This window comes from Tachyglossus aculeatus, chromosome X2 (assembly GCF_015852505.1).
Source record: "Tachyglossus aculeatus isolate mTacAcu1 chromosome X2, mTacAcu1.pri, whole genome shotgun sequence".
NCBI classification, from domain to species: domain Eukaryota; kingdom Metazoa; phylum Chordata; class Mammalia; order Monotremata; family Tachyglossidae; genus Tachyglossus; species Tachyglossus aculeatus.
Genome location: NC_052100.1, coordinates 7,722,499 through 7,749,372, shown reverse-complemented (window position 1 = coordinate 7,749,372; position 26,874 = coordinate 7,722,499). Strand labels below are relative to the sequence as shown.

At 47.4% G+C, this 26,874-nt stretch overlaps 1 protein-coding gene and 1 long non-coding RNA gene across 6 annotated transcripts in view; both read right to left on the bottom strand.

Annotated features, from left to right (window-relative positions):
- DCAF1 (DDB1 and CUL4 associated factor 1) overlaps positions 1 to 13,654 on the bottom strand; it is a 63,182-nt gene extending 49,528 nt beyond the window's left edge. For 4 of the 5 annotated variants that reach the window (XR_005457181.1, XR_005457182.1, XM_038770849.1 and 1 more), the window contains exon 1: positions 13,600 to 13,654. The gene's annotated coding sequence lies outside the window, so the exon portion shown is untranslated. Of the gene's footprint in view, positions 1 to 4,403; positions 4,469 to 13,599 lie in introns of those variants that run through there. The other variant, XM_038770850.1, reaches the window with a different exon arrangement.
- Positions 13,655 to 20,599: 6,945 nt separating this feature from the next.
- LOC119949247 lies at positions 20,600 to 26,530 on the bottom strand. The gene is made up of 3 exons (XR_005457183.1): positions 26,424 to 26,530; positions 22,849 to 22,932; positions 20,600 to 20,683 (listed from the first exon to the last, which is right to left on the bottom strand). It is a non-coding gene; the product is annotated as an uncharacterized LOC119949247 (long non-coding RNA).
- Positions 26,531 to 26,874: the final 344 nt, after the last annotated feature.

The following is a 26,874-nucleotide window of genomic DNA, read 5'->3' as shown; positions in this document are numbered from 1 at the left end:
CATAAATTTTTTTAATCACCTTATTTTAATAATTTTACATCTCATGAATAATGATGATGATGATGATAATAATAATAATAATAATAATAATAATAATAATAATGAGATTTGTCATGTGCTTACTAGGTGTTAAGCAATGTTCTTCGTGCTGGGCTAGATACAAGTTAGAGTGGATGCAGTCCCTGTCCCATAAGAGGCTCACAGTCTATGGGGGAGGAGAATAGGTATTGGATCCCCTTTTACAGATGAGGTAACAGACTCGGATAAATTGAACGACCTGTCCAAGGTCACAGAGCAGACAAAGGGGGCAGAGCCAGGATTAGAAACCAGGTCCTCTGAGGCTCAGGCTCTTTCCACTAGACAACACTGCTTCCCTAAGAAAAGAGGAGAGCTACAGGAGCTAGTACTTAGGTAATGGGGCCCTTAGGATGAGTACGTTAGAGTCCCCCCCCAAAAAAAGTGGAGGCCCCAGCTTTCTTCTGCAGACACGGAAGCTCTGACTCAGGTCTGGGTTTCAAACACCTCGCCCTCCCAACTACAACTGGTGTTACAATAACATTTTGGGAACATGTGTTCTAATCTAGAAAGTAAATACACTCAGTTTGACAAAGCTGCCGTAGCCATACCTGGAGCGATGTCACATACATGCACGCAACCACTTCTTCCAATACAGCACTGGGCTGTCAGAAAAACATTTCCCAATTCCCTAAGCGTTCTATCCAAAATGCAGAGTGAAACTGTGCCAGGAGAGGATTGAGTTTACCTCATCACAGAACCCCCTCAACATCAAGGCAACAAATTCCCCTCTCCTATCAACTGTTCATTTTTTTTCTGCAATCCTTGGGCTTATATGAGAGAGCCAATCAAAAAGAGAAATTGTTTTTCAAGTTCAAAGTTTCTTAGTACTGGCAAAGACTTCATAGTTCTGTGCTATCAAATCAAAATACCTTTATAGTTTTCAAAATGAAATTAAGAAAAAGGGCTTGTGAAGCAGCAATGCAATGGACTATAAAGAAGATGATGAATCTTTATTCATCATCATCTGCTGAGAAATGTTCACCTGTGTGCTTGAGGAAATGAGTACGGATACAATCAATATATACGATTGAATGAATGAATGAATCTTGTAATTCATACAGTATTTTTCTCTAAGCAGCTTAAAGCATTTTACATTTCCTAATTAATCCTCACCACAGCCCTTCGAGGTAACCAGTGCACCCTGGAAAAAAAATTACTCCCTCTTCAGATTAAAATACGGAGATACAAAGAAACTGACTGACTATTCCAGAGTGTCTTAATGGTTGCACCCAGAATAGCACCTGGTGTCCTGATTTCTAGTCCTGTGCTTTTCCCATTAAATTTTCTTGCCCCCGGTGACACCTAGACAAGAGAAATAAAGCCAGGTTCTCTGTTTCCATTAGAGCTCAGACTGTTTTCCTAATAGCCATCTTTATTTCTCAAACACTGCCTCCAAAACAGAACAAGAAAATGATGTTAGTGTGATTTATAGCTACATATTAAAAAAAAAACTGCTGCCAGAAAATATGGCCATGTTTACAAGGCAGCAACGATTAGGAGGAAGAATAACCTTATTTGTCTCAAAGTTCAGGCTGTTTTGAGCAAAGCTGTTAGGACTCAGTACATCCTTCTACAGAAAACTGAAGGACTACATGAAAGGGAAAAAGATATACATCTCTTCCTTGTGTTTGGGCCCAAATGGAACTCTAAAAGACCATTTGTTCTAGTAATCTGCCTTACTCTTACTCAGACATACCGGAAAATATTCAAAGCCGGGTCTCGCACACCAGAACGTCTAACAAATGACAGGCAGAAACTAGTTTCTCCATCTGAGTGCGACAAAGGGTGTCACTCCCCACGGTCACCAAGGCGACGCCCTGTCCCAAAGGAATAGGCCAGGCAGAAGTGGAATGCTGGAAGGATTGTGACCACTAGAATACGGAGTTCTGCTGAAGCAGAGAAAAACCTCGAATGAGGCCCTTTTTTCTAATACTGGTCTATTTACCATTTTATTTATTTACCTTTTAGCGTATGGACCAGGAAGTGCATCTAAATCAATCTCCTGGCACCTTTCCCCAGCACTTAGTAAAGTGCTTTGTATAAATTAATCAATGGTATTCATTCATTCATTCAATCGTATTTATTGAGCGCTTACTGTGTGCAGAGCACTGTACTAAGTGCTTGGGAGCATACAACAGAACTATAAGGCCCGATCACTGCCCTCAAGGAATACGCACTAAATAAATTACGGAAAAGGGGAAGCCATCGTCTTTTCAAGATCGGGGAGGGGGTGGGTGATTACCTAAGTATTTTGGAGGTGAAGACTCAAGTGCACAGGTGAAATCCAATAAATGCAAATGTAAAGCTTAAATACAATGGGATATTGACAGAGATTCTACATTATAACCAAACAAAACACAACGTTCCAAAAAAAGCATAATTTCTCGAGGCACTTTGCTCATATAACTGGAGGACACCCATGTTACGATAGCCAAAACAAAGACTTGTTATATTTTGCAGATGGAGTTAAAGCCCTTTATACAATATTCAAAAATCGCTGTAAATCATCAGATAAACCCTCAAAAAAAATAAAAAGCCCTCAAGAAAAAACACTAAAAAATTTCTGCGCCCCCCCCCCCCATCCAAAAGTAGACCAGTAACCACAAAGATACTGGGGGGGAGGACTTATATCATTTTAACATGTAAGATACAATCTTTTGTAAAAAGAATTTATGCACAACAAAAAGCCTGCACTTATTCTTCGAAAACAAGCACTGCACTCACAGGAGGTACCCAAAACCTGCTGAGCAGAACTAGAATAACTCCCTTTCATGTCTACAAAAATGATTCTCCACATCTGTTACCTAAAGCGGTCTAAGACACAGTTCACTTCACAATACTGGACTGAGTGTTGGTTTTTTTTTTCTTTGGTTTTTAAAGGCCGGGGTAGCCTTATTGAAAAGCACTCAGGGCACAAAAATAATCACCCCCTCCATCCAAGGCCAGTATAGTGGGGCAAAGGAGGAACCAAAAGCCCCCTGTTACATCCCGAAATATTCATATTAATTTACCTACCAAATTGGACTTTCATTAGACAAGAATGCACACATCAGCTTTCATTAGTAATCAACTGTATTTACTGAGCACTTGTGTGCAGAGCACTGTACTAAGCGCTTGGGAGAGTACAACAGAGTTGGTAGACACGTTCCCTGCCCCAGTGACTAGAAAGGGTAAGTTGGTAACAATAAAGTTTCACTGACACCGCATATATCAAAGATGACTTCAAATGATTCAGGCTTAACCACTGTAATATGGGGAAAAAAGACTTTGTCGGATGAGAAAAAAACTGGAGGAAAGAATGCCTGAAGCATTTAACCTAAAAGTATTTTTACTGAGGCAGAGGGACATGAGTTTATACCGGTGAACCTCTTGGAAACCTGCTCCCTGAGACCAATAGCTTGTGTTTGGTTATTCCACACTGGTTTGCAACACCGGACTCACATACCTCCTCTTTTCTACCTAAGGGATAAAATCTAACTACAAAGTTCTGCCCCCCTTCGAGAGAGGATGGGGGCTGGGGGGAAGGAGGATTGTGCTTTGTAAAAATTGTCCCGATTTCTACTTCCCGAGTGCTTAGTATGGTGCTCTGCTAACAGTAAGCGCTCGGTAAATACGATTGAATGAATGGATTAATTAATTAATTAATGTGGGGGGAAGGGGGCGGGGGGAAGAGGGAAGAAAGGGGGAGGGGGGAAGGGGGAAGAGGAAAGGGGGGGGGGGAGGGGGAGAAGGGAGACGGGGAGAATGAGGAAAATGGGAGGCGAAAACGAAGGCGGGGGTGAAACGGGGGGGCGGAAGGAAGTGAAAACGCGAGGGGCGAAAGGGCTGAAAACGGGGGGCAGAGATTGGTCAAATTAACGTTGAAATGGTGGAACCTAATAGGAGCGGTGGGTGGGGGGCCCAAAATTCCGTTTCGTCCCCACCCCTCCGCCCCCGACCGTCAAAGAACCAGAAATGAGGTGGAAAGGGGGGGCGGCGGGCAGAGCAAGCACCCCTCGGGCCAATGAGGAAGCGGGGTGCCCGCGGGCCCCGGGCAGAGCCAGTCCGCGGAGCCGGGGGAAATTAGGCCCTCGCCTCCCGCTGCGTGTTGCTAGGTAAAGAGAGGTTGAAGCCCCCTCCAAAGCCCCCCTCCTCGCCTTAGCGCCCTTTAATGGGCGAGCCAAGCAGGTGCCGCCCCTCCCCCAGCCCGGGGCCGGCGCTCTTTCCCGCCTCGCCGGCCCCGGGCTGGGCTCTGCGCGCCCCTCCGCTCCGCCGCCCCGCTCGCTCGCTCGCCCGCCCTCCGTCCGTCCGTCCCCTCCGTCCGGGCGGGCGGGCTCGGTCCGTACCTTTCCGGGTGTCTCCGCCGCCGCAGGTCCGGACCCCGCCAGCGGCCCCCTCGCGCACACACCGCACTCGACGCGACCGCGATTCTAAACGTCCTGGACATTATGCGTCACCCGCAGTACGTGCCGCCGCGCGGACGCGACGGAAATTGGATGGGCAGCGCCGCCCAAAGCCCTTCTGGGAAATGGAGTCTTCTCCCCGGCCCCTCCTCACGCCCCCCCCCCCCCCCCCCCCCCCCCCCCAAAATACTCAGTTTCCCCGGCTCGGCTCCCTGCCTCTCCCAATCTCCCAGTCACTAATTTAAAGGGACTGCATAACCCGCAATAGATTGGGCAGCCACGAATTAGAAGAATTAGAATTCCCAGACTGAGCCCCTTCCCTCCTCTCCCCCTCGTCCCCCCTCCATCCCCCCATCTTACCTCCTTCCCTTCCCCACAGCACCTGTATATATGTATATATGGTTGTACATATTTATTACTCTATTTACTTATTTATTTTACTTGTACATTTCTATCCTATTTATTTTATTTTGTTGGTATGTTTGGTTCTGTTCTCTGTCTCCCCCTTTCAGACTGTGAGCCCACTGTTGGGTAGGGACTGTCTCTATGTGTTGCCAATTTGTACTTCCCAAGCGCTTAGTACAGTGCTCTGCACATAGTAAGCGCTCAATAAATACGATTGATTGATTGATTGATTGATTAGAAGGGGGTAGCCTGCCCCCCGCCCCGAAATAAATAAATAAAACCCCTACCCTTTGGCTACGATGTATTCCCGAGTATTTTTTGTAGCCCAAACAGCTCCTCATCTTCCCTCCTAAATAATCTGCTCTTTCCCATCCTTCCCATCTCTGAAACCCACGGCATTGGCATTATCCTTTCACTCGTCTCCCCCTGTGTGCCCCGCCGCCCCCATTCAGCCAGTCGCTAAATCCTGGGGTCTCTTCACCGCATCTACAAATAATAATGATAACGGTATTTGTTAAGTGCCTACTATGTGCCAGGCACTGCACTGGATGCAAGCAAATCGGGGCCCCGGTCCCCATCCCGCACGGTATTCATCCCCGTTTCACAGAGGAGGTAACTGCGGCCCAGAGAAGTGAAGTGGCTTGCTCAAGGCCACACGGCAAACAAGTGGGAGAGCCAGGATTAGAACCCAAAATTCACCCCTTCCTCTCCATCAAAACTGCCAACACACCGCTCCAGGCACATAATCCGGCTCGACTCAACTCAGCTCACCGCATCCCTTTCCTCTCCATGTGGGCAGGGAATTGATCACCTCTTCATTCTTTATTCCCAAGCACCTACTACAGTGCACTGCCCCAAACAGGCACTCACAAAATATTACTACTGAAACCAGACCAGCAAACCACTACTGCATAAACACCTACTGCATCAGAGGGTGAAAAGATGTTCCCTGGGACTCTGGGAAAGTTGCTAAAATTGAGGTACCACCAAGACTTGAGATGAAGCAGTGAGTGATTAGGGGTGAGGGCATCGAGTCAAAAGCCTTGTTTAAGCTCGTTGAAGTGGTAACAATGTGGAAAAACTAATCATCTTGTCTCCTTGTGTTCCCCATTCTGAGCACAGGCTTGGGAGTCAGAGGTCTTGAGTTCTAATCGCGGCTCCACCACTTGTCAGCTATGTTACTTTGGACATAGACTGTGAGCCCACTATTGGGTAGGGACTGTCTCTATATGTTGCCAACTTGTACTTCCCAAGCGCTTAGTACAGTGCTCTGCACACAGTAAGCGCTCAATACGATTGATGATGATGACAAGACACTTAACTTCTCTGTGCCTCAGTTCCCTCATCTGTAAAGTGAGGATTAAGACTGTGAGTCCTACGTGGGACAACCTGATTACTTTGTATCTACCCCAGAGCTTGGAACAGTGCTGGGCACATAGTAAGCGCTTAACAAATACCATTATTATTATTATTATTATCATCATCATCAAGGGTGAGGTTTATTCTTATACGTCCCCCAAGTACTCATTTTAGTGCTCTACACACAATATCTGCTCAATAAATACTACTCACGTGGATATTGATGACGATGATGATGAGCAGCTCTCTGGGGAAAAGAGTGCTTACTGTGCTAAGCACTGAACTAAGCGCTTGTTATCACCAAACAAATCATAGATTATGGTTCCCCTTCTGCAGAGACAGTGAACCTTAGAGATTCTGGACAAAAATTTTAAGTTTCCACAAGGGGCAGAGACGTACAGGGATCATTGTCTACCACCTCCACTGCATTGTGCTCCAAGCGCTTAGTACAGTGCTCTGCACACAGTAAGTGCTCAGTAAATACCATTGAGTGATTGTAGGAACAGATTGATGGGTTTGTGCCCAGTATTCATTCATTCATTCATTCATTCAATTGTATTTATTGAGCGCTTACTGTGTGCAGAGCACTGTACTAAGCGCTTGGGAAGTACAAGTTGGCAACATATAGAGACGGTCCCTACCCAACAGCGGGCTCACAGTCTAGAAGGGGGAGACAGACAACAAAACACATATTAACAAAATAAAATAAATAGAATAGTAAATATGTACAAGTAGAGTAACAAATCTGTACAAACATATATACAGGTGCTGTGGGGAGGGGAAGGAGGTAGGGCGGGGGGAAGGGGAGGGGGAAAGAGGGGGAGAGGAAGGAGGGGCTCAGTCTGGGAAGGCCTCCTGGAGGAGGTGAGCTCTTAGTAGGGCTTTGAAGGGAGGGAGAGAGCTAGCTTGGCGGATGTGCGGAGGGAGGGCATTCCAGGCCAGGGGAGGACGTGGGCCGGGGGTCCACGGCGGGACAGGCGAGAACAAGGCACAGTGAGGAGATTAGTGGCAGAGGAGCGGAGGGTGCGGGCTGGGCTGTAGAAGGAAAGAAAGGAGGTGAGGTAGGAGGGGGAGAGGTGATGGAGAGCCTTGAAGCCGAGAGTGAGGAGTTTTTGCCTGATGCATAGGTTGATTGGTAGCCACTGGAGATTTTTGAGGAGGGGAGTAGCCTTATCATCTGTTGTGCTTTTCTTCCCTTGGCCAGGGGCCCATTTTTCTATCTAATAATTATATTTGTTAAGTACTTACTATATGCCAACCACTGAACTAATAATAATAATGATGATGATAATAGCATTTGTTAAACCCTTACTCTGTGTCAAAGCACTGTTCTAAGCACTGGGGTAGACGCAAGCTGATCAGGTTGGACACAGTCCCCGCCCTAGATGGGGCTCACAGTCTTAATCCCCATTTTCCAGATGAGGTAACTGAGGCCCAGAGAAGTGAAGTGACTTGCCCGAGGTCACACAGGAGTCACGTGGCAGAGTCAGGATTAGAACCCAAGTCCTTCTGACACCCAGGCCCGTGCTCTATCCACTAGGCCCCTATGCTTCTCTCAACCCACCTCACTAGCCAACGGGCAATGAGCCAGAGAAGACACTTGGATGTCCAGGATGGGTGCCCACGGTTGGGGAATCGTGCGCCGGGAGAGACGGGGGCCCGTAGGGACCTCGTTGCCCAACATTTAATAGAACCTCTCGGTGGCACTGTTTCCCTTTGGAAATCCAGCAGGAGGGGTTTGTCTGAGCCTTTGGCTCCTGGAAGCTATCTGCCCTCCTGCTTAGAAGGGCAGGAATTGGGAGGAGGGTGAAGAGGGGTTAGAAGGGGGTAAGCGATTGAGAGGAGGCTTGGAAAGATCGCAGTTGGAAAGGAAGCAGCATGGCCTGTGGAAGGATTGTGACCTGCGAGTCCGGGAATCCGGGTTCTAATCCAGACTCCACCACTCGCCCGCTGGGTCACCTTAGGCAATTCACTTAACTTCTCTGTGCCTCAATTTCCTCATCTGTTAAATGGGGATTAAGTGCCTGACCTCTATCTCCTTGGAGTGAGAGCCTCACGAGACCATACTGATCTCCCTGCCTCCTGCCTCTCCCGTCTCCAGTCCGTACTTCGCCCTGCTGTTCAGATCACTTTTCTAAAAAAATCATTCAGTGCACGGTTGGTTTTTTATGTTATTTGTTAAGCTCTTACTATGTGTCAAACACTGTTCTAAATTCTGGGATGGGTGCAAGTTAATTAGGTCGGACACAGTCCCTGTCCCGCATGGGGCTCACGGTCTAAATAGGAGGGAGAACAGGTACTCAAGCTCTGTTTTACAGTCGAGGAAACCAAGGCACAGAGACATTAAGTGACTTGCCCAAGATCACACAGCAAGCAACCGGTAGAGCTGGGATTAGAACCCAGGTCCTTCTGACTCCCAGGTCTGTGCTTTTTCCAGTCAATTAGTCAATCATATTTATTGAGCGCTTACTGTGTGCAAAGCACTACACTAAGCGCTAGGGAAAATACAATGGAACAGTATAACAGACACATTCCCTGTCCACAATGATCTTACAGTCTAGAGGGGGAGACAGACATTAATATAACTAAATAAATTACAGATATGTACATAATTCCCACTAGGCCACACTGCTTCTCTCCATCAACCCCGTGCCTGGAAATCTTGCCCTGAACTCTTGTCCCCTTCATATCTGACAGATGACTCTCCCCTATCTTCAAAGCCCTATTAAAATTACACCTCTTCCAGGAAGCCTTCCCTGACTAATCACTCATTTTCCCACCCTATTCTCTCTCCTTTCTGCATTATCTTTGCACCATAGTCTGCACCCCACAGCACTTAATACTCAGCTGTTTCCTCTACATGTAAGCTCCTTGAGGGCAGTGATCATGTCTACTTTATTGTACTCTCCCAAGCACTTAGTATAGTATTCTGCAGAAAATCAGAGCTCAATAAATACCATTGATTGATTGATTGATGTGGAGTTAGAGAGTGTGTCCGAATTGATTGAAATGCATCTATCCCAGTGCTTGGCACATAGTAAGCATTTGACAAATACCTCAAAAATTACTTCAAGGACAGTGCCTGAGGCCTAGTGGAAAAGGCTTCTAGTCCCTACTCTGTCCCTTCCTTGCAGTGCGGCCTTAGACAAATCACTTAGACTCTCTGGCCTCAGTTTCTTCATCTGTAAAATGGGGATATCTCTATCTCTCAGAGGGGTGGGGTGAGGATAAAATGAGATAACTGATATGAAAGAACTTTGAAAAATCTACCAAAACAAGGTATTTTTGTTTTCATTATTATTATCATAATGATTAGTAATAATAATAATATTTGCTAAGTGCTTACCAAGTGCCAAGCACTGGGGTAGATAAGAGATAATCAGGTCCCACATGGGACTCACAATCTAAGCAGGAGGTAGAGCAAGTATTGAATCTCCATTTTGCAGGTGAGGGAACTGAAGCACAAAAAATTAAGAGACTTGTCCGAGGTCACCCAGCAGATATGAAGCAGAGTCAGGATTAGAACCCAGGTCCTCTGACTCCCAGGCCTGTACTCTTTCCACTAGGCCATGCTGTTATTATTATTATTAAGGGGCTAGGGGTATCCTCAAAAGCCACTCTCCACTCTCACTTAATATGCTTCTCCCTCAGAGACACTCATTTATAGGATTCCTCTTCCCAAGTCTTCAGCATCTTTGTTTTTTTTTATGGTATTTGTTAAGCGCTTACTATGTTCCATGCAGTGTACTAAGCACTGGGTAGATACAAGCTAACCAGGTTGGACACATCCCTATGCCATGTGGGGCTCACAGTCTTAATCCCCATTTTATAGATGAGGTAACTGAAGCAAAAAGACTTGCCCAAGCGAGACTTGCCCAAGCGAGGCAAAGAGAAGTGAAGTGACTTGCCCAAGGTCACCCAGCAGACAAGAGGCAGAGCTGGGATTAGAACCCAGGTCCTTCTGACTCCCAGGCCCATGCTCTATCTTCCAGGCCACACTGCTTCTCCTCTTGTTCCCCTGATGGGATGGCCAGGTTGTTGGTGGGTTGGCACAAATGCACACGGAGACCCTGGTGTTCCTCTTAAACAGAGTTTGAACCAGAGATTTTAAAATTTTCTCTAGGGAAAGGGGGCATATAGGAACTCCCAGGCTGAGATCTGTCCAACTCCTACCACTTGAGTCCCCCTGCCTGACTTCACTACCATTCCCAGCTAGGGTTCACCTTGGATTTTGAAGTATTCATATCTGGGACTCAAACAAGGTCCCTCATCCTATTTTTGGGATCAAACAATCCCTGGAGTCATCCAGGCAAGGCCAAACTTTCCTATAGGAAAACCAGCTAGCCTGGTGGCCGGCTAACCTGAGAGGTTTCAGGCGGCCGCTTGAGCCTTAGATGGACTCAGCTTCTTCCTGTTCTTCTTTCCCTTTGATTGCCGATTTTTGTCAAGAAAAGCTGCCCGATAAGGCCCTGTAGGTTATTCACTCATTACGTCCGAGTCCTGAGATCTGACTCACCATCCCAGTTCAAATCCTAGCATTACGAGTGGCTTTGGGGCTAAACATCACAGGAGTGAGACTATAGTAGAGGTTTAAAAGGCCAAAGCGGTGTCACATGGGGAAATCAGATATCCATTCGCACTCTGAAACCCATTAAGACCAGCCCACGCAGGGCTGAATTCAGACTCGAGGCAGAGCAGAAGTAGCCCAGAGCAGCTGGGTAGCCATTTAGCCTTAAATCCGATCAAGGCCGGCTTCAGACATCCTGCTGCTGCAGTAAGGTGGGGCCGCAAGGGTCCACCCACACTTGCCACGTGACCCCATCATGTCCCGCAGTGCTCATATATGACATAATGACATCGTGTGTGGCCTTTCGCAGGAGTGTGTTTCTCTGTCGTTCCCATGACTACCCTTTGGCCCGAGCGCTCCAGGCGCTTGGCTCTGAGACCCTCACTTACCTCTCACTGGCAGACCACCTCCATCCTGCTGCCGTCTCGAAGAAGGGCGGTGACAAAGAAGACGATCTGGGCGGGGGCCACCATTTTTGAAAAGTCGAGGGAAGTAAAGGGTCTTAACCCTCCCCGTCCACCATGCTGCCCCCGCCGCCGTTTCTCTTGCCCTCATCAAGCTCCGGGGCTGGGCCAGAGGCTCCTCCCGCCCCCAGGCTCTGACCCCACGAGGATGAGCCATCTGCCTTTTGCCCCCAGCCTACCCAAGCAGGCTGGTGGGTGGGGGAAATGCTCCAGGGAAGAGGCAGAAGTTGGGGCTCCAGAGCCACGGTAGCAGCGATTTCATGGCCTAGTGACTAGATCCCGGGCCTGGGAGTCAGAAGGACCTGGGTTCTAATCCCGGCTCCGCCACTAGTCTGCTGTGTGACCTTGGACCAGTCACTTCACTTCTGTGGGCCTTAATTACCTCATCTATGAAATGGGGATTAACACTGTGAGCCCCACGTGGGACAGGAACTGTGTCCAACCTGATTCCCTTGTATCTACCCCAGTGCTTAGAATGGTGCCTGGCACACAGTAAGCACTTAACGAATACCATAATTATTATAAGAGGATAGGGGCTGAGGGCTGGCAGATTTAGAGAAGGTGCAAGCAGTAGGCTAGAGGAACAGTGTGAGCCAGGGTTCAGAAGTGGGAGGGTTGAGAGTGGGGTACAGTTACTTGGTGAGCTGAGGTCACCGAGAGGGGGAAAATGGAGGGAGGAAGAAGGGTGAGGGTGCTACATCCCACTCACGACATTGAGAAAGTGACTCTTTTCCACATAACAGAACAAACTGACGACCACATGTGGTCAGGATAAGAGTCACAATCTTTGGACAGTCAAATCCAGAATTCTCTGGAGGAACTAGTTTCTCAGAGACTTTTCTTTGAGATGGGGAACAGGTGGATGTGAGTGTGACTTTGGGCCCAATGGGCTTTGCTGTTACTGCTCCCCAGAAATGCAATGAGCCGAGGACAGCACTCTGATATAGGGCTGGGAATCAGGATGCCTGAGTTCTCATCCCAGATTCCCCACTCGCCTGCTACGTAACCTTGGGCAAAGTCACTTTACTTCTTGGAGCCTCAGTTGTAAAATGGGGATTAAATGCCTGTTCTCCCTTCCTTTCATTCATTCATTCATTCAATCTTATTTATTGAGCGCTTACTGTCTGCAGAGCACTGTACTAAGCGCTTGGGAAGTACATGTTGGCAACATATAGAGACAGTCCCTACCCAACAGCGGGCTCACACCGTGTGCCTCATGAGGGACAGGGTCTGTGTCTGACCTGATACCTTGTAGCTATGCCAGCAAACAGTACGGTGCTTGGCAAATAGTGAGCACTTAGACAATAGCACAAGTATTACAATTATTAGATATCCTGGAAGCAGGAGGAGATGCCAGATTGAAAACAAATAGGGCCAGGTAGAAAAATATGGAAGTCATCCATATAGGGGTGGGAGCTGAAGCCAGGCCACTGGTTGAACTCCCAGAAAGAGTGAGTGTGGAGGAGAACAGGACTTAGAACATCGTCTTGTGGGAACCTTGAAGGTAAGGGGTGAGGGAAGGAGGAAGAGCCAGTAGATGAGACAGAGAAGAAGCGTTCAGAGAATTAGGAAGAGAACCATGAGAACACCAAGTTGGAGAAACCGAGGTCAGAGAGAGTTTCTAGGAGAAGGGAGTGAGTGATCGGCAAAGTCGAACGTGGCTCTTTCTCCAGCATGAAACTCATCTTCCCCAGTTCCACCAGCCTTCAGGCATTTCCCTCTTTGGAGCCCTCCTAAAATCCCACCTCTTCCAGCAAGCCTTCCCTGATTAATTCCCAGTATCCCAAATCATATCATCCAAACAATCACCCACAGCAGTTACGTACATATCCATCTGTGATTTATATTAATGTAGAGCAAATTAAACCAAAGTGGTCTTTGGAAGGCCAAATGACTTAGATTACCATATTTTTGACACATAATCAGTAGGGCTAACTCTCTGGAGAAGACACTAATGCTAGGAAAAGTCCAGGGAAAACATGGAAGAGGCTAGCAGCAGCTAGATGGATAGAGACCCTAACAACGATAACGGAAGAACCATTAGAAACGTTGTGGATGCAGATTATGGCAGGACGTTCTGGAGAAAGTATATTCATGGAGTTGCTATGAATCGGAAATGACTCGACAGCACTTAATAATAATAATCCCCCATCTAGTATATACGCTATTTGTAGGCAGGGATCATATCTACCTGTTCTACAATACTGTATTTCCCAAGCGCTTAGAACAGTGCTCTGCACACAGTAAGCGCTCAATAAATACGATTGAATGAATGAATGAATGAATGAATTCAATCGGATGGGGAGTCTATGCCTACAATCCTCCACCCCCACCAGCTCCTTACCCTTTGAATCCAAATATTCTTTCACAGCTTCAGCTTTTCAGGTAACAGACTGGTCACTATTATGTGCAGCTAATCAATGACGTCTTCTGGCTTGAAAACAAATAAAACAGGTATTAGACAAAATTGAATTTGCCAAACTGTTTCCAACCCTTATATAAGCTCTTCAACGTTACAGCACCCACAGAAAAGAAATCCAGGGCTCAGACCCCTCTCTTCAGAAACCATATAATGTTTACCTGAGAACCTCTGAGGTCCCCTCTATCTTCAGGACATTCCCTCCTCCCATCCCCACCAAGATAATCAATCAATCAGTGATCAATCAATCAATGAATCATATTGAAGGAGCACTAACTGTGTGCAGAACGCTGTACTAAGCTCTTGGGAGAGTACAATATAGTGGAGTTGGTAAACACTGCCACTCTTCCGGTATCCAAGTTTAAGTCCTTGATCAGCCAAGCTCTGATACTGTGAGAACCCAACAGAAGTGACTAAGACAGTCACAGGAGCCCCTAGCTAGGAACTACGGTAACCTACAACTGAGCCCAAGGAAGTAGTCTGAAGCTTCCCCTGTTACTCTCTGCTACTATTATTAGGAAGCAGGGCAGCCTCCAGCTCTTATTGATTATTGCAGGTGGAGAGCTGTGCGTTTTAAGACTCTGCATGTGGTGACTGGAGATGGCTGATGTTTCAGATCCTGACCTGGTTGCGATGCCTGCTCCAGCTCTAGTGAGATCCTGTTACCAACCAAAACTCTCGACATAGAAACCATCAATTGTGAAATCACTGGTTGCTAGCTACGTCACACAGTGAGCGGGGGGGGGGGGGGGGGGTGAAATCACTGGTTGCTAGCTACGTCACACAGTGGGGGGTGGGGGGGAAGAGGGAGGAGGGGAAGGGGAAGGGGGGGGAGGTGCAGGAGCTTTATCTCACTCACAACATAGAGAAGATGACCCTTTTCCACATAATAGACCAAACTGGTGAGCAGGTGTGGTCAGGGGGTGAGAGTCACAATTTTTGGACAGCCACATTCAGAGTTATCTGATGGAGCTAGTTTCCCAGGGACTTTTCTTTAGATGGGGAACAGCTGGAGATGGGTGAGACCTTGGTCTCAGTGGGCTTTGCTGGTTCTGCCCTCCAGGACGGCACTCCGCTATGGGCTGAGAATCGGAACACCCAGGGTCTAACCTTATTACTATTATTATTATTGTGTTTGTTAGGTGCTTACTATGTACAAGGCACTGTAGTAAGCGCTGAGGTGCATACAAGCAAATCAGGGTGAACACAGTCCCTGTCATGCGTGGAGTTCACAGTCTTAATTCCCATTTTACAGGTGAGGTAACTGAGGCACGGAGAAGTTAAGTGACTTGCCCGAGGTCACACAGCAGACAAGTGGAAGAGTTGGCATTAGAGCCCAGGACCTTCTGACTCCCAAGCCCAGGCTTTATCCATTAGGCCATGCAGTGTGACCTTGGACAAATCACTTAACTTCACTGCACTTCAGTTTTCTCATCTGTAAAATGGGAATGAAAATACTTATTCTCTTTCCCTCATACTGTGGGGAGATTTTGCTCCTTCTCAGGCTCCTCTGCTGGCCCTTCCTCCTTCCCTCATCTGTTACCTGTGGATTTCCCACAAGACGGTGTTCTAAGTCCTCTTCTCCTCCACATTCATTCTTTCTGGGAGTTTAGCCGCTCGCCTGGCTTCAGCTACCATCTCTATTCGGCTGACTTCCATTTCTATCTACCCAGCCCTACCTGATTTCAACCTGGCATCTCCACCTGCTTCCAGGACATCAATTAATCGATGGTATTTAGTGAGCGCATATTATGTGCAGAACACTGTTCTAAGCACTTGGGAGAGTACAACGTAATAATTGCAATACTTGTGCTCTTTTTTAAGCGCCCCCTTATGTGCAGCAGCTCAGCAACATGAAAGAGGAGGAGGAGGAGGAGGAGGAGGAGGAAAAGGGAAGGGAGAAGAGAAGAAGAGAGAAGGTAGCCTCTCCTCTTCAGGAAGACAGCCTCTACTGCTGGTTGGCCTTTCTGGGTCCTTGGGGTTTCTGCCCCAGCCATCAGGACACAGTTCCAGTAGAAACTGGAATGTCTGCACTTCATCTGAAACCCCCAGAGGAAGCTAAAGCAGAGTTGTGGGTCATTTAGTATAATTAGTTTTAGGATGGGGGTATGATTTAGTGTAGGCTGCCTCAATGGAAGATGTGCGTGTGTGTGTGTGTGTGTGTGTGTGTGTGTGTGTGTTAGTGAGTAAGTGTGTTTGGGGGAGTGGATGTGGATGGAGAAAACAGTTTTCCCTTTGTGAAGGAGAACTGGAAATGGATTTTTCATGATTTCCACTCTGGCCAGTTAAGACCATGAAAGTGAATACTGACCCCCAGAAAAGCCCTTGTTAACACCCGTGGAAGCCCTCTGGAGGCCAGCCCAGAATGTAGAATGCTTCTCCTCTCTAGGGCTCTTCCCCCTGGAGAAAGGTCCAAGACTGTCTGCTCTGACAGCAAGGTGTGAACGATAGGTGTTCGCAGTCAGGGTGCAGATGCCAGGTCACTCATCAGGATTCAGGTGACGGGATTATTTATAATGGATCCAGATACACGGTGCTAATGCCTGGAGTTTACCCCCAACCCCACAGCTTAGAACAGTGCTCTGCACACAGTAAGTGCTCAATAAATATGATTGAATGAATGAATGAATGAATGAATGCTATCGGATGGGGAGTCTTTGCCTACAATCCTCCACCCCCACCAGCTCCTTACCCCTTGGTTCCAAATATTCTTTCACAGCTGCAGCTTTTCAGGTAACAGACTGGTCACTATTATGTGCAGCTAATCAATGACGTCTTCTGGCTTGAAAACAAATAAAACAGGTATTAGACAAAATTGAATTTGCCAAACTGTTTCCAACCCTTATATAGGCTCTTCAACGTTACAGCACCCACAGAAAAGAAATCCAGGGCTCCAAACCCTCTCTTCAGAAACCATATAATGTTTACCTGAGGACCTCTGAGGCCCCCTCTATCTCCAGGACATTCCCTCCTCCCTTCTCCACCAAGATAATCAATCAATCAGTGATCAATCAATCAATGAATCATATTGAAGGAGCACTAACTGTGTGCAGAACGCTGTACTAAGTTCTTGGGAGAGTACAATTTAGTGGAGTTGGTAAACACTGCCACTCTTCCAGTATCCAAGTTTAAGTCCTTGATCGGCCAAGCTCTGACACTGTGAGAACCCAACAGAAGTGACTAAGACAGTCACAGGAGCCCCTAGCTAGGAACTACGGTAACCTACAACTGAGCCCAAGGAAGTAGTCTGAAGCCTCCCCTGTTACTCTCTGCTACTATTATTAGGAAGCAGGGCAGCCTCCGGCTCTTATTGATTATTGCAGGTGGAGAGCTGTGCGTTTTAAGACTCTGCATGTGGTGACTGGAGATGGCTGGATGTTTCAGATCCTGACCTGGTTGCGATGCCGGCTCCAGCTCTAGTGAGATCCTGTTACCAACCAAAACTCTCGACATAGAAACCATCAATTGTGAGATCACTGGTTGCTAGCTACGTCACACAGTGTGCTGGGGGGCGGGGGGGAATCACTGGTTGCTAGCTACGTCACACTGTGGGGGGGGGGGAGGAAGAGGGAGGAGGGGAGGGGGGGAGGTGCAGGAGCTTTATCTCACTCACAACATAGAGAAGATGACCCTTTTCCACATAATAGACCAAACTGGTGAGCAGGTGTGGTCAGGGGGTGAGAATCACAATTTTTGGACAGCCACATTCAGAGTTATCTAATGGAGCTAGTTTCCCAGGGACTTTTCTTTAGATGGGGAACAGTTGGAGATGGGTGAGACCTTGGTCTCAGTGGGCTTTGCTGGTTCTGCCCTCCAGGACGGCACTCCGCTATAGGATGAGAATCGGAACACCCAGGGTCTAACGTTGTTATTATTATTATTGTGTTTGTTAGGTGCTTACTATGCACAAGGCACTGTAGTAAGCGCTGAGGTGCATACAAGCAAATCAGGGTGAACACAGTCCCTGTCATGCGTGGGGTTCACAGTCTTAATTCCCATTTTACAGGTGAGGTAACTGAGGCACAGAGAAGTGAAGTGACTTGCCCGAGGTCACACAGCAGACAAGTGGCAGAGTCGGCATTAGAGCCCAGGACCTTCTGACTCCCAAGCCCAGGCTTTATCCATTAGGCCATGCAGTGTGACCCTGGACAAATCACTTAACTTCACTGCACTTCAGTTTTCTCATCTGTAAAATGGGAATGAAAATACTTATTCTCCTTCCCTCATACTGTGGGGAGACTTTGCTCCTTCTCAGGCTCCTCTGCTGGCCCTTCCTCCTTCCCTCATCTGTTACCTGTGGATTTCCCACAAGACGGTGTTCTAAGTCCTCTTCTCCTACACATTCATTCTTTCTGGGAGTTCAGCCGCTCGCCTGGCTTCAGCTACCATCTCTATTCGGCTGACTTCCATATATATCTACCCAGCCCTACCTGATTTCAACCTGGCATTTCCACTTGCTTCCAGGACATTAATTAATCGATGGTATTTATTGAGCGCATACTATGTGCAGAACACTGTTCTAAGCAGTACAACGTAATAATTGCAATACTTGTGCTCTTTTTTAAGTGCCCCCTTATGTGCAGCAGCTCAGCAACAGGAAAGAGGAGGAGGAGGAGGGGGAAAAGGGAAGGGAGAAGAGAAAAAGAGAGAAGGCAGCCTCTCCTCTTCAGGAAGACAGCCTCTACTGCTGGTTGGCCTTTCTGGGTCCTTGGGGTTTCTGCCCCAGCCATCAGGACACAGTTCCAGTAGAAACTGGAATGTCTGCACTTCATCTGAAACCCCCAGAGGAAGCTAAAGCAGAGTTGTGGGTCATTTAGTATAATTAGTTTTAGGATGGGGGTATGATTTAGTGTAGGCTGCCTCAATGGAAGATGTGCAAGTGTGTGTGTGTGTGTGTGTGTGTGTGTGTGTGTGTGTGTGTGTGTGTGTGTGTCTGTGTGTGTGTGTGTGTGTTAGTGAGTAAGTGTGTTTGGGGGAGTGGATGTGGATGGAGAAAACAGTTTTCCCTTTGTGAAGGAGAACTGGAAATGGATTTTTCATGATTTCCACTCTGGCCAGTTAAGACCATGAAAGTGAATACTGATCCCCAGAAAAGCCCTTGTTAACACCCGTGGAAGCCCTCTGGAGGCCAGCCCAGAATGTAGAATGCTTCTCCTCTCAAGGGCTCTTTCCCCTGGAGAAAGGTCCAAGACTGTCTGCTCTGACAGCAAGGTGTGAACGATAGGTGTTCGCAGTCAGGGTGCAGATGCCAGGTCACTCATCAGGATTCAGGAGACGGGATTATTTATAATGGATACAGATACGCGGTGCTAATGCCTGGAGTTTACCCCCAACCCCACAGCACTTAGGTACATATCTTTAAATTATAATAAATTATTTTTTCATATTAATGTCTGTCTCCCCTTCTAGACTGTAAGCTCGTTGTGGGCAGGGAATGTGTCTGTTTATTGTTGTATTGTACTCGCCCAAGCGCTTAGTGCAGTGCTCTGCACATAATAAATATGATCGAATGACCGATTGATTGTACGACGACTGTGTATAAAGGCAGGAGTTATGGGTGAGGTTGGCTAACACTATGAGAGGGGATGGCTCATTTCGGCTGAGCTGCCAGAAAGAAGAGCTCGTGGTCACGAGATCTTTGTGTCTGTTGGTTGGGGTCACTGTCAGTGAAGTCAGCATCTTTCTAAAGCAAGAGGTCTTCTAGATGGCAAATAAACCTTACGGAACCCAAACTATGACAACATATAGAGACAGTCCCTACCCAACAGCGGGCTCACACCGTGTGCCTCATGAGGGACAGGGTCTGACCTGATACCTTGTAGCTATGCCAGCAAACGGTACGGTGCTTGGCAAATAGTGAGCACTTAGACAATAGCACAAGTATTACAATTGTTAGATATCCTGGAAGCAGGAGGAGATGCCAGATTGAAAACAAATAGGGCCAGGTAGAAAAATATGGAAGTCATCCATATAGGGGTGGGAGCTGAAGCCAGGCCACTGGTTGAACTCCCAGAAAGAGTGAGTGTGGAGGAGAAGAGGACTTAGAACATCGTCTTGTGGGAAACTTGAAGGTAAGGGGTGAGAGAAGGAGGAAGAGCCAGTAGATGAGACAGAGAAGGAGCATTCAGAGAATTAGGAAGAGAACCATGAGAGCACCAAGTTGGAGAAACCGAGGTCAGAGAGTTTCTAGGAGAAGGGAGTGAGTGATCGGCAAAGTCGAACGTGGCTCTTTCTCCAGCATGAAACTCATCCTCCCCAAATCCACCAGCCTTCAGGCATTTCCCTCTTTGGAGCCCTCCTAAAATCCCACCTCTTCCAGCAAGCCTTCCCTGATTAATTCCCAGTATCCCAAATCATATCATCCAAACAATCACCCACAGCAGTTACATACATATCCATCTGTGATTTATATCAATGTAGAGCAAATTAAACCAAAGTGGTCTTTGGAAGGCCTAATGACTTGATTTAGATTAGCATATTTTTGACACATAATCAGTAGGGCTAACTCTCTGGAGAAGACACTAATGCTAGGAAAAATCCAGGGAAAACATGGAAGAGGCTAGCAGCAGCTAGATGGATAGAGACCCTAACAACGATAACGGAAGAACCATTAGAAAGGTTGCGGATGCAGATTATGGCAGAGGACAGGACGTTCTGGAGAAAGTATATTCATGGAGTTGCTATGAATTGGAAATGACTCAACGGCACTTAATAATAATAATCCCCCATCTAGTATATAAGCTATTTGTAGGCAGGGATCATATATACCTATTCTACAATACTGTACTTCCCAAGCGCTTAGAACAGTGCTCTGCACACAGTAAGCGCTCAATAGACGATTGAATGAATGAATGAATGAATGAATGCTATCGGATGGGGAGTCTATGCCTACAATCCTCCACCCCCACCAGCTCCTTACCCCTTGGTTCCAAATATTCTTTCACAGCTTCAGCTTTTCAGGTAACAGACTGGTCACTATTATGTGCAGCTAATCAATGACGTCTTCTGGCTTGAAAACAAATAAAACAGGTATTAGACAAAATTGAATTTGCCAAACTGTTTCCAACCCTTATATAAGCTCTTCAACGTTACAGCACCCACAGAAAAGAAATCCAGGGCTCAGACCCCTCTCTTCAGAAACCATATAATGTTTACCTGAGGACCTCTGAGGTCCCCTCTATCTTCAGGACATTCCCTCCTCCCTTCCCCACCAAGCTAATCAATCAATCAATGATCAATCAATCAATGAATCATATTGAAGGAGCACTAACTGTGTGCAGAACGCTGTACTAAGCTCTTGGGAGAGTACAATATAGTGGAGTTGGTAAACACTGCCACTCTTCCAGTATCCAAGTTTAAGTCCTTGAACGGCCAAGCTCTGACACTGTGAGAACCCAACAGAAGTGACTAAGACAGTCACAGGAGCCCCTAGCTAGGAACTACGGTAACCTACAACTGAGCCCAAGGAAGTAGTCTGAAGCCTCCCCTGTTACTCTCTGCTACTATTATTAGGAAGCAGGGCAGCCTCCGGCTCTTATTGATTATTGCAGGTGGAGAGCTGTGCGTTTTAAGACTCTGCATGTGGTGACTGGAGATGGCTGGATGTTTCAGATCCTGACCTGGTTGCGATGCCTGCTCCAGCTCTAGTGAGATCCAGTTACCAACCAAAACTCTCGACGTAGAAAGCATCAATTGTGAAATCACTGGTTGCTAGCTACGTCACACAGTGGCGGGGGGCGGGGGGGGGAGGAAGAGGGAGGAGGGGAAGGGGAAGGGGGGGGGGAGTGCAGGAGCTTTATCTCACTCACAGCATAGAGAAGATGACCCTTTTCCTTTTCCACATAATAGACCAAACTGGTGAGCAGGTGTGGTCAGGGGGTGAGAGTCACAATTTTTGGACAGCCACATTCAGAGTTATCTGATGGAGCTAGTTTCCCAGGGACTTTTCTTTAGATGGGGAACAGTTGGAGATGGGTGATAACTATGACAACTAGTTCTATGAAGTTCTACGACAACTTCAGCCCAATTTCTTTCTTTGTGACGCTTGCCCACATCCTCCCTCTGACCTGGAACTCACTCTCCCTTCATATCCCACAGACCACCACTCCCCCCAACCTGCAAAGCCCTCCTAAAATCACATCTCTAAGAGGCTTTCCCCGACTAACCTCTCGCTTCCTTTATTTGCCCTCACTTCTGCAGGAGAAGCACCGTGGACTAGTGGAAAGAGCCCGGGCTTGGGAGTCAGAGGATGTGGGTTCTAATCCCGGCTCTGCCACTTATCTGCGGTGTGACCTTGGGCAAGCCAGTTAACTTCTCTGTGCCTCAGTTACCTCTTTTGTTAAATGGGGATTAAGCCCAACGTGGGACAACCTGATTACCTTCTATCTACCCCAGTGCTTAGACTAGTGCTTGGCACACAGTAAGCGCTTAACAAATACAATAATAATAATAAATTTAATCGTATGTATTGAGCACTTACTGTCTGCAGAATACTGTACTAAGCGCTTGGAAAGTACAATTCAGCCATAAAGGAAGACAATCCCTGCCCACACCGGGTTTACAGTCTAGAAGGGGGGATTCAGACATCAAAACAAGTAAACAGGCATCAATACAAATAAACAGAATTATAGATATATACACACCCAAACAAGCAAACAGGCATCGATATAAATAGAATTATAGATATGGACATACATACAAAAGTGCTGTGGGGCGGGGAGGTGGGGAGAGCAAAGGGAGTGAGTCGGAGCGACACGGAGGGGAGGGGGAGTTGAGGAAAATGGGGGCTTAGTTTGGGAAGAACGGGCTTGGGAGTCAGAAGGACCTGGGTTCTAATCCTGGCTCCGCCACTTGTCTGTTCTGCGACCTTGGGCAAGCCACTTCACTTCTCTGTGCCTCAGTTACCTCACCTGTACAATGGGAATTAAGATTGTGAGCCCCATGCAGGACAGGGACTGTGTCCAACCTAATTTAATTTACTTGAATGTCTGTCTCTCCCTCTATTCTATAAGGTCCTTGTGGGCAAAGATCGTTTCTACCTCTCTACTGTACCCTCCCAAGTACTCAGTACAGTACTCTGTACCCCGTAAGCACTCAATAAATGGCACTGATTGATTGACCAACTGTTTGCTGCTGGATGGGGAGTCTCTAACTGAAATTCCCCCTACCTCCCACCTCTTGATTCTTAATTTTCTTTCACAGCTTCAGTGTTTCAGGTAACAGACCGGTGAGTGTTGGATGCAGTTTATCGCTGACTTCCTAGGGTTTGAAAATGAAAACAACAGGGATTAGACAAAATTGTATTTGCCAAATGGTTTCCAACCCCCACCTGAGCTCTTCGACATAAAAGTACCCTCACAAAAGAAATCCACAGCTCTGACCCCTCTCCTCAGAAATTCCCAGTTAGTCAATTCCCACAGCCATGCACTCTTATTTACAAATAAGGGGAGCAATATACCTATACACTGAATGCTGAGGATCGACAAAAATACATAAGATGGGTGGTTGGGGGGCTGATAAGACTTGGGATGTTGGAATTAATCAGGGAAGGCTAGCTGGAAGAGGTGGGATTTTAGGCAGGCTCTGAAGAGGGAAAGAGCTAAGGGCTGGCCGTTTTGGGGAAGCGCAAGCTCCAGGCTAGAGAAACAGTGTGAGCTAGGGGTTGGAAGTGGGAGAGTTTAGAGTGGGGTAATAATAACGATGGTATTTGTTAAGCGCTTACTATGTGCCAGGCACTGTTCTAAGCGCTGGAATACAGTTAGAAGGTGAGCTGGGAAGGGATGAAGGGTGGGAGGGTATTGAGAGTGAATTCCTCATAAGGCTTCTGTCCAGTGTGCTGGGGATGGCATCACAAGTGGAGAGATGAAGGGGCAACTAGGCTGTAAGCTCCTTGAGATCAGGGAATGTGTCCACCACCTCTGTTATGATGTACTCTCTGGGGTGCTTAGTATAGTGCCCTGGACACAGTAAGTGCCCAATAAATACAACAGATTGATTGATTGAAGGAAAGGTTGTCTGAGGTTACCATCCCAATGGGCTTGCCTGGAACCAAGATAGGAGTTGCAGAAGTGGTCAAAGATGATCAAAGATCTTTGCTTCAACCCTGGGCTCTGGGTGCCAGCTGAATTTAGCATAACTTCTGGCATATCCCGGCCACAAACTGATACCCCTTTGGATGCTTCCTTCGGGACTGCCCTCCCAGGTACCTTCCGGGCTATCTGAGAGACAATCCAGGAGCCAAGCAGATGGCAGATATCTCGCCTGCTGAAGGGTTCGACTGTTTAGTTCTTAGAGCTGCTCTGCCTAGTAAATGCCCCCTCTCCCCCCACCTCCTCTGCCTGAATCAACAAAGAATCAGTATATAAAAGAGGTTCCCATACATGTGGATCTCAGTGTCATTGAGCCATATGATGTTTACCTGTTTACCCATCTGGTCCCCTCTATCTCCATGGCCTTTTCTCCCTTGCCAAGCTAATCAATCAGTCAATATTTGCCTAGTGAAAAGAGCACTAGTTTTGGAGTAAGAGAACCTGGGTTCTAATCCCAGCTCTATCACTTCCCTGGTGTGTGACCTTTTCTGTGCCTCAGTTTCCTCAACTCTAAAATGAGGATTCAATACCTGTTCTTCCTCCTACTTACACCGTGAGCTCCACGTGGGGTAGGGACTGTGTCCAATTTGATTAACTGTATCTACTCCAGCACCTAGAGCAGTGCTCGGAACATAGTAAGCGCTTAGTAAACTGTACTAAGTGCTTGGGAGAGGTCAGTAGAACAGACACATGTTCAGCCAAGTTCTGGCATTGCCCAGAACCCTCCAGAAGTGACTGAGCCCAAGGGAGTTTGTCTGAAGCCTCCCTTGTTATTCCCTGTTACCATTAGGAAGCAGGGCAGCCTCCGGCTCTTATTAGTAAGTGTAGGTGGAAAGCTGTGGGTTTTAAGACGCTTCCTGTGGTGACTGGAGATGGCTGTTTGTTTCAGATTCTGACCTGGTTGCAATGGCTGCCCCAGCTCCAGACAGATCCTGTTATTTACTAAAACTCTTGACATAGAAAGCAGCCATTGTGAAGTCACTGGTTATTACCTACTTCATGCAATGGTGTGGGGATGGGGGGGAGGGGGGAAGGAAGGAGGGAGCAGGGAGGAGGGGGAGAAGGTTAGGGGGAGGGGGTAGACTGGGGAAGTGAGCAGGAAGCTTCATCCCACTCACATCGAGAAAGTGACCCTTTACCACATAACTGAACAAACTGATGACCGTATTTGGTCAGGGGATGAGAATCACAATTTTTGGACAGTATGATTCAGAATTCTCTGAAGGAGTTAGTTTCCGAAGGCCTTTTCTTTGAGATGGGGAACAGCTGGAGATGAGTGTGACCTCAGGTCCAATGGGTTTTGCTGGTTCTGATCCCGGAAACACAGTGGCATCCAGAACAGCACTCTTATACAGGACTGGGAATCAGGACACCCAGATTCTTATCCCAGCTCCCCCACTCGACCTGCTGCATGTCCTTGAGCAAGTCACTTTACTTCTCCGGGCCTCGGTTCCCTCATCTGTAAAATGGGGATTAAAGGCCTGCTCCCCCAACCTTTCAGATCATGAGCCCGATGTGGGACAGGGACTGTATCTGACCTAATACCTCGTAGCTATGCCTGCGCACAGTAAGGTGTCTGGCACATAGTAAGTGCTTAGAAAATAGCACAAGTACTACATTAGATATCCTGGAATACCAGATTGAAAACAGGGTAGGGCTGGGAAGATAGATATGGAAGTCATCTGTACTGTAATGGTAGCTGAAGCCAGAGGAGTGGTTGAACTCCCAGAAAGAGTGAGTGTGGAGAAGAGAACTTAGAACATTGCCTTGCAGGACCCCCACAAATAGCAGGTGAGCTCGTCTCTAGACCGTAAGTTCACTGTGGGCAGGGAGTGTTTGTTTATTGTTATGTTGGACTCTCCCAACCACTTAGTACAGTGCTCTGCACAGAGTATGCGCTCAATAAATGATTGAGTGAATGACTGAATGAAGGTGAGGGAAGGAGGAAGAGCCAGCAGTGGAGGCAGAGAAAGAGCACTCAGAGAACTAGGAAGAGAACCACAAGAGCAGAGTTGGCGAAACTGAGGTCAGAGAGAGTGATCGGCAATGTCAAACGTGGCTGTTTCTCTAGCTTAAAACTCCCACCTTCCCCAAATCCACCAGTTCCCTCTGGAGCCCTCCTAAGTCCCACCTGTTTCAGCAAGACTTCCCTGATTAATTCCCAACATTACGAGTCATATCGGCCCATCAAACATGCATAGCGCTTTCGTGCATATCCATCTGTAGTTTATTTTACCATTTGTCTCCCCCTCTTTTATATAGGCTACTTGCGGGCGGGGATCGTATGTGTGGTGTAGTAGAAAGAGCACAGGCCTGCCAAGCTAATCAATCAATCAATAGTCTTTATGGAGAGCTTCGTGCGTGCACAGCACCGTACTAAGCGTTTGGGAGAGTCGGTAGACCCACTCCCTAGTCAAAAGGAGCTAACAGCCTAGTGGAACGCTCAAAAGGATTCTCAAAGACCACTTGGAATCAATTTGTGAGTGAGTCTGACCATGGACTCGCTTTTGTCTCCTCTAGTCCAGACAGCAGACGTGACTGAAGCAGAAGCCTGTAGCTAGCAACTACGGCAACCTAACTGAGCCCAAGGGAGATGTCTGAAGCCTTCCCTATTATTCCCTGTTACTATTATTAGGAAGCAGGGCGGTCTCTGGCTCTTACCGGTAAATGAAGGTGGAAAGCTGTGGATTTGAAGATGCTTCATGTGGTGACTGGAGATGGCTGGATGTTTCAGATGGTGACCTGGGTGTAATGGCTATCCCACCTCTAGACAGATCCCAATGCTTAGCAAAATCCTTGACATAGAGAGCATCCATTGTGAAGTCACTGGTTGCTACCTGCTTCACACAATGAGGTGGGGGGGGGGGTGCAGGGGAGGGGAAGGGCAGGGAGGAAGGAGAAGAGGGGAGGGGGGAAAGGCACAGGAGCTTCATCCAACTCACACTGAGAAAGTGATCCTTTTCCACATATGCTTTACATTAGGGAAGCAGCATGGCCTAGTGGATAAGGCACTGGCCCGGGAGCCAGGGGACCTGGGTTCTAATTCTGACTCCACCATTGGCCTGCTGGGTAACCTTGTGCAAGTCATCTAACTTCTCTGGGCCTCAGTTTC